This window comes from Pongo abelii, chromosome 3 (genome assembly GCF_028885655.2).
Source record: "Pongo abelii isolate AG06213 chromosome 3, NHGRI_mPonAbe1-v2.0_pri, whole genome shotgun sequence".
Lineage (NCBI taxonomy): Eukaryota > Metazoa > Chordata > Mammalia > Primates > Hominidae > Pongo > Pongo abelii.
Genome location: NC_071988.2, coordinates 57,613,324 through 57,625,728, shown reverse-complemented (window position 1 = coordinate 57,625,728; position 12,405 = coordinate 57,613,324). Strand labels below are relative to the sequence as shown.

Sequence of the window (12,405 nt, the reverse complement as noted above, 5' to 3'; positions counted from 1 at the left end):
AGTTAGAAAACCCCAGCTGGTGCTGTTCCAGTTATTAAAGATTTCATTGTTGGAGACCTGCAAAGTGTCCTAGTGGTAAGTGCAATGATTTCAGATTTGAAAGATATGAGAAGAGCAATGCCCATAGTAATATGAGAGTTAGCCAGTTACAACTGAGTTGTATTGACACATTGCAGAGAAATAGTGAAAAACTGAAGTAACAAGCAGTTTAGAGGCTACGTATGAAAGGGAATCTTTTTTGGTAACTTACAAAGAGACATTAATCTCTGGGAATGGATAAGTCTGCACAGCTGAAAAGCAGACTGGGCATCTGATAATTATAGCTCTCAGGTAACATTTACATTTCCCAATGAAATAGGTTATTATGCTAAGGTCAGAGCGTTATTGTTAAAACCTGGGACACAGAAATATGGGATGAGACTAGATGAGTGCCTCACATGATGTTGGCTGCACAAAGCCTTTTAATTTCTCCTAGCTTGTGAAAGTGGCCAACCCATCCCTAATAGGAGCCAGAATTTCTCCTAGGCTGGAAGCTGCTGCTTCAATAAGACAATAAGGCATCTACTCATGAGTTGTCTCTATCTTCTTTCTTGGCCTCCAGTTTCACTAGGGTTAAATTCAAGGGAGAGTTATTTGGAACTTGCTGATCCTGATAAGGGAAGAAAAAGATTATATGATAAAGCAGTTGTAATGATTAGATTTAAAAAGTTCACAGGAGGCAAGAGAGTATTCCTAATATTGATTTAGATTGAGTTTGCTTACCTGGACCAGAATATAAGACATTGTAAACAAGAAGAGCCATTGATCTGGAGATATTTTCTTGGGATTCCATATTTTGTACCCAGGGAAGGACTCCACAAGTTTGGGAAGCTCACTGCTGGAGTGGATCTTAGAGGTATAGAGAAAGTGATGGCCAACACTAAATGACGTATAAATGAATGTGTTTTCCCTGCAGGTTGTAGGGTAATAAATAAACAGCTGACATGAGTAGAAATGCTGGGTTGGATATAGAATGTGAGGTTGGAAGAGTCACAGAGGAGAACATTTCTATTTCATTTGTAGCCCAGAGGACCCACTATTCATCAAGGCTACCAGAATACACTTTTGTGGAATACCAACATCACCAACAAGTTCAATAACAACTTTCCTCTATGAGTTAATCCTTAGATAAGGAAAGCAGTGAGAAAGCCTGTTTTGATAATACCAATGGAGATAATATAGCTTTAAAGTAATAGAAGTCAGATGGCAGAGGTGACAGTGCTAAATTATCAAAATTCAGGACTCTGTATTTACCTTAACTATCAGCATGATGGAAGGGCATTCAAGGGAGATGACACGATGAGTTGTGGAAATGGTAAATAGAGCATGGTATCAGTAGTGGGCAAAAGAGATGGGCAGCCAGCAAGGGTAGTTCTTAACATTTATAACCAGAAAAAAGTTGAGCAAAGGAGAACAGGAAGATTAGAACAGTTCTCCCAATGAAAAGTCTTCATTTCTTGCTCAGAACCAAGGCCAGACCTTTTTTATATCAAGAACGCTTTGACTGAAGAAGAGGCTGCGTACCCAGGAGGAAAGGCCCTTGCGACATGACTATAAGTATATTTATAATTTTTTTAATGTCCCCCAAAAGGACTTATGGCCATTAAAGCAGGTGAATTTGCAGTAGGAAACATAGAATACCCAGGCATTGCAAACAGTGAGACAGATAGTGTGAATTGATAATAATATCTGAAGACCCAAAGCATCTAAGTGGCACCTGTTAGAATAGCATACTAGCTAAATTTCTGCTCACAATAAAGCTAATAAGTTTTAAAAGCCTAAGATTTGAGATCACCAGTGACCTAATTTAATAAAGTTGCTCATATTTGTTTATTACATTACCAACATTATTAGATGCACAGCAGGGAGACACCGTGGTGTAATATAAAAAGCATGGCCTTTAGGCACGTGACCTCCATGGATGCACTCAGTGGTATTTCTTCAAGTTTTGAGTGTATAAGTGGAACTGATACACTTGGCAGATAGTGTAACCCACATTCAGTCTTCGTCTGTGGATAAAAATTATCATGGTGGAAAAGCCCAGGTAGAAAACTCTGAAGCTATACCCCCAACTCCTCCACCACACACAATCTAGCCAATAGAGTAAATCCAAATGAATATATCCTGGGAGGGGGAAAAGATGGTGGAGTTTAGTGACATGATTACAGACTGAAATGATGCATTGGTATGATACAAGTCTGTATCACACCTGTATTTATTTGCCATTTAGTCACGATAGAAGCTAGAAAGTTCTGAAAAAAATAAATGTAGACTACTATATTTAGTAGTATCCCAGTATAAAGAGCTGAATGAGAGGGAACTGGGGCATGATGCCAAGTGACATGAACCAGACATAAAAGAACACATATTGTATAATTTGATTTATATGAAATGTACAGAAAAGACAAATCTATAGAGACAGGAAATGGATTAGTAGTCACTGGGGGCAGGGGCAGTAGTGCACAGTTAATTGTAAACATGCACTTTGGTTGATGCAATATTCTAAAACTCAATGTTAGTAATGACTTCAAGACTGCAAATTTACTAAAAGTCATTTCACTGTACACTTAAAATGGGTGAATTTTATGGTATATACTTAAATTTTAAACTATTTACTCAATATTATTGCGAAAATTACATGTAAAAGGCATGAGGAAAAACTACCAAAACCCAAACTAATCAAGAGAGCCATAAAGCATTTTTATTTAAAACATGCACGCGTACACACACACATACACATACCCACACACACACATTCCACTATCCTAATTATATAAAAATTCTTCATATTAAGAAAGAATATATACAGAATTATTTCTAATGCCATTCTCTAGGTGATTTTAATTTTATTGTTGATGTTTTTATACTGTATATGTTTTGTGCTATGATATTCTAAAGTAATAAATACATTTAAAAGAAAAATTGCACCATACATGGCATTTTCATTATAAGTCTAAGTAACTAATTAGTAATTTGAAGCTATAAGAGGTGCTAAAAAGCTTTTAAAAATGTTATGCTGTTAAAAAGTATGTCCTCATAATTAGTGAAAAACAGAAAAAATTAAAAATCCATGTATACAAGTGACACTACCAAAATAATAAGAAAAACTTCCAAGATCTCAAAATAAATAAATAAATAAATAAATAAATAAAATCATTTGGCAGAGACAATAAAAAGATTTGGCATATTTTTTAATTAAAAAACAAACTTACAATGAAAGAAGCCAATCTGTAAAACCTACATACGTTATGATTCCAATTATATGACATTCTGGAAAAGGTAAAATTCTACTGACAGTTAAAGATCAGTAGTTAGCAGAGGCTGGGCAGGAGAGGGGATTAAGGAATAGGCAGAGCACAGGAAATAGAGAGGCTGGTAAAACTATCCTGTGTTATACTGCATTGATGGATACATGCCGTTATGTTTTTGGCAAAACCCACAGAAATATACAAGAGAGAGAGTAAACCCTAATGTAAACTCTATAAATTTACTTAATAATAATGCATCAATATTGATTCAGCTATTATAATGAATGAATCACACCAATGTTACTTAGTGACATTGTATGCAAGGTAGGGGTTATATAGAACTTTATTCATTTTCTATTCAAGTCGTATTTGAAAACTTCTCTAAGAAATAGACTATTAATTTATTTTTGTAAGTAATTTTAGTCTTTTTGAAGGTATGTGTAATAAAACAACAAAAATATTTCATCTTTTTAATGTATTAAGTCATCAAAATTTAAAACGATAAACTTAATGCTGGGAGTTATAGAAAATGTATACACATATATTACAAAATTAGTTTGACACTTGAATGGATGATACTGTTTTAAAGAACAATATGGTGGTATATTTCAAGCATCTTAAAAATATTATTTTTGATATGATAATCGTGGTCTTAAAAATGTATATTAAGATAATATGAAGAAAGATAAAATAACATTTATTTTTTAATAAGCATGATGTTTGATAACAATAACAAAATTAGCAAATGATTAACATTAACTGAGTGTTTTTCCTCTGACACTATGGTAACTTCATTACATCCATAAACTATATCTCAAACAATGATACAATGATTAAATAATTTAATTGCCGTACACTTGGTGAAATATTTTAACTATCAAACAGAGGTATGAATGTTATAAGAAAATATGATAAATGTTTATAATATAATGCTAAATTGTAAAGCAACTACAAAATATTAGATTGCAATACCATGAAAACACTCAAGGATGTAAACAAAAAAGAAGATATTCAAAAGTGAAAACATTTGGTTGGGATACTGTAATTCCGCATGCTTATGTTTTCTTTTGTAAAATGTCTATTCTTAGTATAATGTTCTCTGGGCATTAAGTATAACATTTGGCATTATAGTATTGCATAATAATAGCATAAAATCTTATGCAGCATTTATCATATTACAAGCACTTTCTAAAATTTAGAAATCTATTCTACACATCTATCTCCATTATTAACCTGGTTTAATAGATAAAATAATGAAAAAAACAAGCATTTCAAATAACAGATAGCACAGCTAATAAATGGCAGAGCCACTATCAAATATCTTAGACAATGAATGTACAATCAATTCATCTTATTTTATTATTTTTGATAAATTTTATTATGTATATTTAAAGTATACAATGTCATACAATACTATATATATAGTCAAATGGTTGCTATAGTAGAATAAGTTAACATATCTGTTATCTTATGTAATTACCCATTATTCCCCCCCACCGCCACTCCCCTGGCATGAACAGCAATAGCCTACTCATTTAGCAATAATTCGGAATCCAATACATTATTATTAACTATAGTCCTCATGTTGTACATTAGCCCTCTGACTTGTTCAGCCTACATATTTGCTACTTTCTGTACTTTCACCTATATATTTCCATTTTCTGTCACCTCTACCACCATAACCACTGTTTTATTCTCTATCTTTATATTAACACATTTGGCCTTTATAAAATTATCTATGATGTCTAGTCTTCAGATCATGTTATAGGGGTAATTTGAAGCAAGAAAGTGGTTTTTAGTGATATTTTGAGAAACTAACCCATTTGTGAATAAGGGCCAGCAAGATGTAGGTTTTAAACTGTTCTATGGGAATTAACTTTTATTTGTAAAACATGTGAAAGCGAAACAGTACTTGTCCTCATCTCATGTGATATTGACTGTATGTTATGTAAGATAGTCAGAGTAGGAAATATCAGCTTTGTACAAATTTTTCTTAAAAACTCCGAGGCTCAGGGAGAAGAAATTCTTTTCATGTGTACCTATAACAATAGCAAGTATGGACTCAGAACTATTCTTGTCAGTGTCTGGGTCCTAGCAGTTCTGCCTTACTTGGATATCTCCTGGATTTGCCTTCACTCTGTATTTTCCACTGGGTTTCATTATTTGTGCAATACCATTTTTAATTTATCTGTAGAAATAAGTTTTCAGAAATCTGTTCTAAAAAGGTTTCAGGTAGGAGAAGAGGAGGAATGTAAGAGCATAAGAAGCTTACTTTTAATTTTCATCACACCAATTTGAGAGTAAGAGAAGAAATTGTTAGCCTTAAACTCAAGGATGTATACGTGTTTTTCTTTCTCCTCAAAAAAAAAAAAAAGCTAATTAGAACAATTTGACCCTTTCACTGACCAGTACAGATGAATATTCCATCCTCCTTAATATTGTATTTTCCCAGTGGGAACCACAATCTAGTGCCTGAAAAGAGAAAATGAACTTATACAGTCATGCTGATTAGCTGACTTAGTTGACTTATTAATTTTTAAAATTAAAATTAATTTTTTTTTTTGGAAACAAGTCTTGCTCTGTCACCTAGGCTTGAGTGAGGTGACATCATCATAGGTCATTGTAGCCTGGAACTCCTAGGCTCAAGCGATTCTCCCTCCTCAGCCTTCTGAATAAGTAGGACTACAGGCACAGACCACCATTCCTGGATAATATTTAATTTTTTTTTTTTTTTGTAGAGACAAGTCTCACTATGTTCTCCAGGCTGGTCTCTAACTCCTGGCCTCCAGCAATCCTTCTGCCTTTGCCTCCCAAAGTGTTGGGATTACAGATATGAGCTACCACACCCAGTCAATTTTATTTAAAACACATAATGACACCCTTGTAATTAGTGTCAATTTTATAATGAAATAATAGTTCTATAAACAGATATTATTTTATATCATTTCTATTATAGATGATAAATTTTATTACTGCCAGTTATATCAAGCTTCCTAAAACATTATTGTATATGTCTAATTGAACAAATACAAATTCTTAAATATTAAACAATTCTAGTTATTAATTTAAAAATATGTAATAAAAGCAAAGATAAATACTACTTTTTTTTTAGTTTTGTGAGGCTTTCAAGCTTATTCGATGTACTGGGTGTTTTTTGTTTTTAAATAGTTCAACATTTTAATTCAAAATCAATTATAGGATGTTGGGAAGAACTTAGCAAATAAAGATCCTGAAGCTTAGGTTGTATTAGCTTCATGGTAAATCAATCTGCGCTAATATATATTGAATGCTTTTTCCAGTAGCCTGTATAGTAAACACCTGTCATGCATTATTTCATATTCTTCTAATAATGATCATAAGAGATAGATACTTTTATTAGCCACAATTGATGAATAAGGATGCTGAGGCAGAGAAAAATTTAAAAAACACTCAATAAATTGTTGATCCTGGAATCATGCCTAGCAGCCTGTTTCTTAAATTACTTAAAATATTATTTTTTTTAAAAGGCAATATATAAAAAAACAGGAGAAACCTCCATTATTTTTCCCAACACCTTTATTTTATAAAAAAATCTCTAAAATCAAAGAAGTCATGTTACTTACCCAAGGTTATATAGGGAGGCTATTTGTCACAAAGTTAAAACTAAAACTTCAAGTGACATTTGAATCTCATCTCTGTTACTTTTCCTTTCAACATTTCCACCAAGAGCATATTTTGAAAGACAATAGCAAATCACTGTGGCACTCAGCCATATTAACTGATTTTGCTTCAGCATTATTTGCTTTCCAGCAATTCCAAGTTTAGCAACCTTATTTTTTTTTTCACTAACACTTTGTATATATCTTTTGATGTCTCCAGTCACAGAGATCTAGGCCATGGAAAGTCACAATGTCAGATTCCATTTGTTCTTCTGCCCATTGCAATTTTGTTCCTGCAAAGCTTTCAATTCTACTTAGTTTTATTCTAGCTTTGGAGTTGGTTACTTGCTTCACTGTCTGTATAAATTATGTACTTTCTCTTTTGTCCCACTGCTAATTCAGTGACACATAATTCTAAGCTGATCTGTCAGTCTTATGGATTTGTATTCAATATTATTCACATTTTACTTAGTTCGTAGAGACCCTTATTCACATTTTTGACAGAAGAATATTTCTCTGACTTGTGAAAATGTGTGCCATATATGGACAAGCATATAAACATAATCATTATTTCCATAGCCTTCTTCATAAATTTACATCTGTCCTTTTCAAGGTAAGTGGCTATAAGATAATGAAACATATATTTGCATATATGTAATTTATAATTTTGACTTTAAAAATATTTTCCAGAAAAAATAAACTACATTATTAATTTTATTAGAAAATAGAATAAGGATTTTATATACTGTGAAACTTTGTTTCACACTTTTTCAAATGACAAGAGGAGAAAATGACCTATGAGATCTACTAAAATATAACAATCTCATAACCGGAACTTTCACTTCACTAATACGATACTGCCTGAGACACAAGAAAGATTAGTAACTTCCCCAGAGTTCAGGACTATTGGCTTAAATAAACCAGTTTTTTCCCCAAGATACTGACTTTGAAAGTAGTGAAAAACACTATGTATTTTTAAAGAAACTATTTAATCCATGAATATATTGGATATATTATAGTTGTCTGATGTATAAACTTTGAAAGTTAGATTTCAGTAAACTTATCATGGCCCAAAGTGAACACTAAAATATTGGATCAGATCAGTGGCTTAAAAAACATTAACAAAAAAACCCAAACTTTCTTTTAGAAAAATATGACAAGAATGCTGTATGTTTAAAGCATGTGTACTGAAACTGCTCAATTTCAAAATGTGTTTGGACACCTTGGAGTCTTGTTTATTCCTCCTGCCAGCACTTTCATCTATAGGCTCAGAGGAGTAGTCTGCATCTCAAGAGATTCTGTAGAAAACAGTGTGAAAACTTCTGGCTTCAAATGTGTTTTTAAAATTATAAAAGTTTTTAACATGCTTACCCTTTCCATTTCTATCTCCTCCATTTGTGGAAAAAGATTCTCTGTTAAGACAAAGTAAATCAGCGTACACTTTTTACTTATGGGACATTAACATTCAGCTATGAATGAAAATATGTTTTCTACCAAGCATCTGGCTCAATTTTGGTGTGAAGCTTGTGTTAATTGTGAAGATAAAAATCCCTGACATGCATGGCATCCCATTTATTGAAGTTTTTACCTATATTTACTTGGGATGATATTAAAGTGAATGGCAAAGTATTGGGAAGTCAAGAGCCTTTGGCATTTTCTTGATGTGGGAGCTATGATATCTGTAATATTTTCCTTCTCCATAGAAAAAAATGAAGTGATACTGAAACCCCAGAGGGATACAAAGACTACTCACAGTAACAAATACTTGAACATGCATGGTTGTGATCACCACAATATCGTCATTCAATTTTCTCATCTGGCTTCTTCAAGGAAAAAAGAAAAAGAAAAAAAAAACATATAGAAAAATTAATAAATAACGTCTAAACTTATTCAGGTGGTAGCCTGAATTGTAGTCATTTTACTATATTATAACATATTATCTACGTTATTAGAGCTGATCTACACAAACATTGGTACTTGGTATGAAGCTGTTTATGTATAGAAGGCTTTTATTCAGTCCTCATTATTAGAAATAATCAAAACCAATATGCAATTACTGGGCAAGAAAAATAGCATAAAAATCTATGTTAACTCTCCTGCTATCTGTGACTATGTAGTCCCGAACTGATTCAACAGAACATTGTGCTGGCCTACTATATTAATGAATAATGTTAAATGGACCTGAGCAGAAAGTGGCAAATTTCCTAGACATCATAGGAAGACACAGACCTGGCAGAGGATAAGAGAAAAACAAATCTCACACACAAAAAACAAGGTCCTGTGAATTTCTTGGAAAGCTAGTGGTCTGTGATATGTTAACGCTATCCTCGTTAAGGTCCAAGACAAGTAGTTGCACCTTGCATCTCCTGCCACTAAAAGGTACAGAGTTGAAATGTTACTGTACTCTTCGATCTCGTTTATTGCGTGACTTCAAATATTGTCAGTGTCAAGTGAGGACCATTGTAAGAGACTACTCTTAAGAATATTCAGACTCCAGGCCGGGCGCGGTGGCTCACTCCTGTAATCCCAGCACTCTGGGAGACCGAGGCGGGCGGATCACGAGGTCAGGAGATCGAGGCCATCCTGGCTAACACGGGGAAACCCCGTCTCCACTAAAAAATACAAAAAACTAGGCGGGCATAGTGGCCGGCGCCTGTAGTCCCAGCTACTCCGGAGGCTGAGGCAGGAGAATGGCGTGAACTCAGGATGCGGAGCTTGCAGTGAGCCGAGATTGCGCCACTGCACTCCAGCCTGGGCGACAGAGCGAGACTCCGTCTCAAAAAAAAAAAAAAAAAAAAAAAAGGCACCTGCGTCTTAAGACCAAATAGATTCAATCTTACTAGCGATATCTATGATAAATAACGATGGCATCTGGAGTCAGGAACGTTGCAGCATAGACCCCTGGGTCTTGAAAGGAGGTGATATCTATCTCAGAAGAACTATTTTCTCTTCTCTAAAAAGTTATTGGTATCTAGGTAGAGGGTGATCCTCTGATAACACACTAATTGACCAGACAATTGTGTGTAGCCATATGTCATCTAATTTCAAAAGGCTTAAGGATAAGCAGACATAGCAACAGTCTCTTGCGTGTTGGTAGTGGTACAGTCCAACACTAGCCTGATCTGCTGCAGAAGACATATGTAAATAGTTGCCTCATAATCACGAGTAATTGTCCCATACTTTCATATTTCCAACCTCTTTAGCAACAATGCCACATGTATAGCTTTATGGGAAAATCCCAAAAATTAACCGATAGAAGAAGAAAGGATATGAACTGTTACAGGGACGTGGTATGAAACCTGGGAGTGAGGTGGAATTAATAGCTGCTGCATTACTGTCCTTACACAAGTTGTCCTTGAGTACAGATATGAGGGAAATACTTACCATGAACAGAGCTGCTAGGAGAACATGTAATTTTCCATATAACATGGAGGAAAAAGAAAGCTGAGATATGGTTATGCTATGAAGGAAGAAGAAAACTGAGATACGGCTATGCTGTGATGCCTGAGAAATGAAGAATAATATGACTTGTAGGCCTGACACCTGGGATTTGGACAAGAATTATGTGACTGAACGCATGTAACTGGACATGTAGATCTTCGTGTTTCACTTATAATGCCAATTGGAGATCTTCCAACACAGAAAAGGCTCTCAAAAGCTGGATAGACAGGATTTGTCAACATGTGGATGTTTCCAGCTTTGGTCTTCAGCTTACCCTAGAGTAAACACAGACTCACCAGTAGAGTGGATAGGGATGGAGCAATGATTGTCACCAACAATATAGACCCTCACCGTATCTGGACTAGCTTCTGACATTATCAATCTGCCAGTAGTAGAGACTGATGTTGAGCTTTTGAAACTACACTACCTTTCAGAAAGACCAGCTATCCATTGGGTGGTAGTTTGTTGAAACATCATAATTTCTCACTTACAAGGAGTATTGAATTATTCTTAAAATAAATATTACATAACTTGAATAGTTGGGATATCTTGTCTGTTCACAAAGACTTTACCAATGCCTTTAGTCAATGGCATCCATACTTCATGTATCAAAATGGTACCCCACACAATATTACCTTGAATTGAAAGACACATTTATAGCCCAGGAATGAATTAATGGGCTCAAACCTATAGGATCATATCAAATATATCATGTACCTCTTCACACAGATGCAGATGACTAACAGAACATTGGAAGGACCTACTGAAGACTTAGCTCAACTAAATCTGTAGCTTGGACAAACCACGTTGAATGGTTAAGGTAATATCAAAATAGACAGTACAGGATGGTGTTTTCGTCATATTGAGAAACTACAAGTCTAGGAATTAAGGGATGAATAAGGATGGACCCTTCTCCATATCACTCTCATCATCTACTTGTAGAGTTTTTGCTTTCCATTTATGCCAAATTATTCTCTGCTGTATTTAAAATCTATGTTTTCTAAAAAGTTAACACCTCTGTGAGGGTACACTATAAGAGTTTTACTGTACTGGAGGCTGTGTTTGCCACTTCGCTAGTTTGGACTCTTTATGCCAGCTGGCAGAAGAATAATTTCTCTATCGGCTGAGGTAATCAACCCTGATTACTATGAGAAGTTGGGATTGCAAATACATGATGGAGAAAGGGAGATATGTTTTTAATACAGGAGTTCATTACAGTATCCTCTAGTATTTTTCTGTCCAGTGATAACTCATGGTCAACTTCAACAGCATGTGCGAGTTAAGTAAGTGCTCATATATCTCATGATTAAGGTCTTGTTCATTCCAATAAAATATAGAATGTGCAGTAAAGGATATTTATGATTAATATTAATTATTGCCTTTGGACCAGCTACAGCAACAGTGATATTGTATAGTGTTTTGCTCAGCCAATTTGTTTTACAGAAAATCCTAAGTGGCCATCTCTTTAATATTTACACTCCCTCAGAGGTCAAAATGTGGCTTAGGACCGAGTTCCATTACACAGATTATGGAAAGAACCACACCAACTTAAGCATCCAGGTCAGATACTTTTCCCAATGTAAGCCACACCCTGAGAGTATGGTTGAGTAAATGTGCTTTTGGGTGACCCTTGACCAATGAAAGGAAAACAGGGAAGAAGATAGCATGTAAGTTGATATGCTCACATAGACTGTTTTGAGATGCAGAAAATTATTTCACACATTCAGAAGATATTTGGTGGCATTGAGGAACCAGCTATGTTTTTTCTGACTCTTCAGGTCAGCTCAATAAGACAACAACTTCAATTTTCCTTCCCCTTCTCTGCTTTACTTTCCTGCTTCCCTCATTCTGGATTTTCTGGGATTGCTCACCCTAAATAAGTGTTAAATGCTGTCTTTGTCTCAATATCTAGTTTCTAAGAACCTCAGATTGAGAAAAGATGGTGTGTTGACACATTCAAGGAGGTAGAGACGTTTTTGAAAGAGGTTTTTTTTTTTTCTCTCTTTCCACGATGAGCAGCTCAGCCACTGAAAGGCAGA

The 12,405-nt window shown here is 34.7% G+C and overlaps 1 long non-coding RNA gene across 1 annotated transcript in view; it reads right to left on the bottom strand.

Annotated features, from left to right (window-relative positions):
* Positions 1 to 439: 439 nt before the first annotated feature.
* LOC129058847 (uncharacterized) overlaps positions 440 to 12,405 on the bottom strand; it is a 33,449-nt gene continuing 21,483 nt past the window's right edge. Inside the window, exons 3-4 of the long non-coding RNA XR_008524261.1 lie at positions 8,679 to 8,748; positions 440 to 649 (exon numbers count right to left, since the gene is read on the bottom strand). This is a non-coding gene — a long non-coding RNA (uncharacterized LOC129058847). The remainder of the gene's footprint in view (positions 650 to 8,678; positions 8,749 to 12,405) is intronic.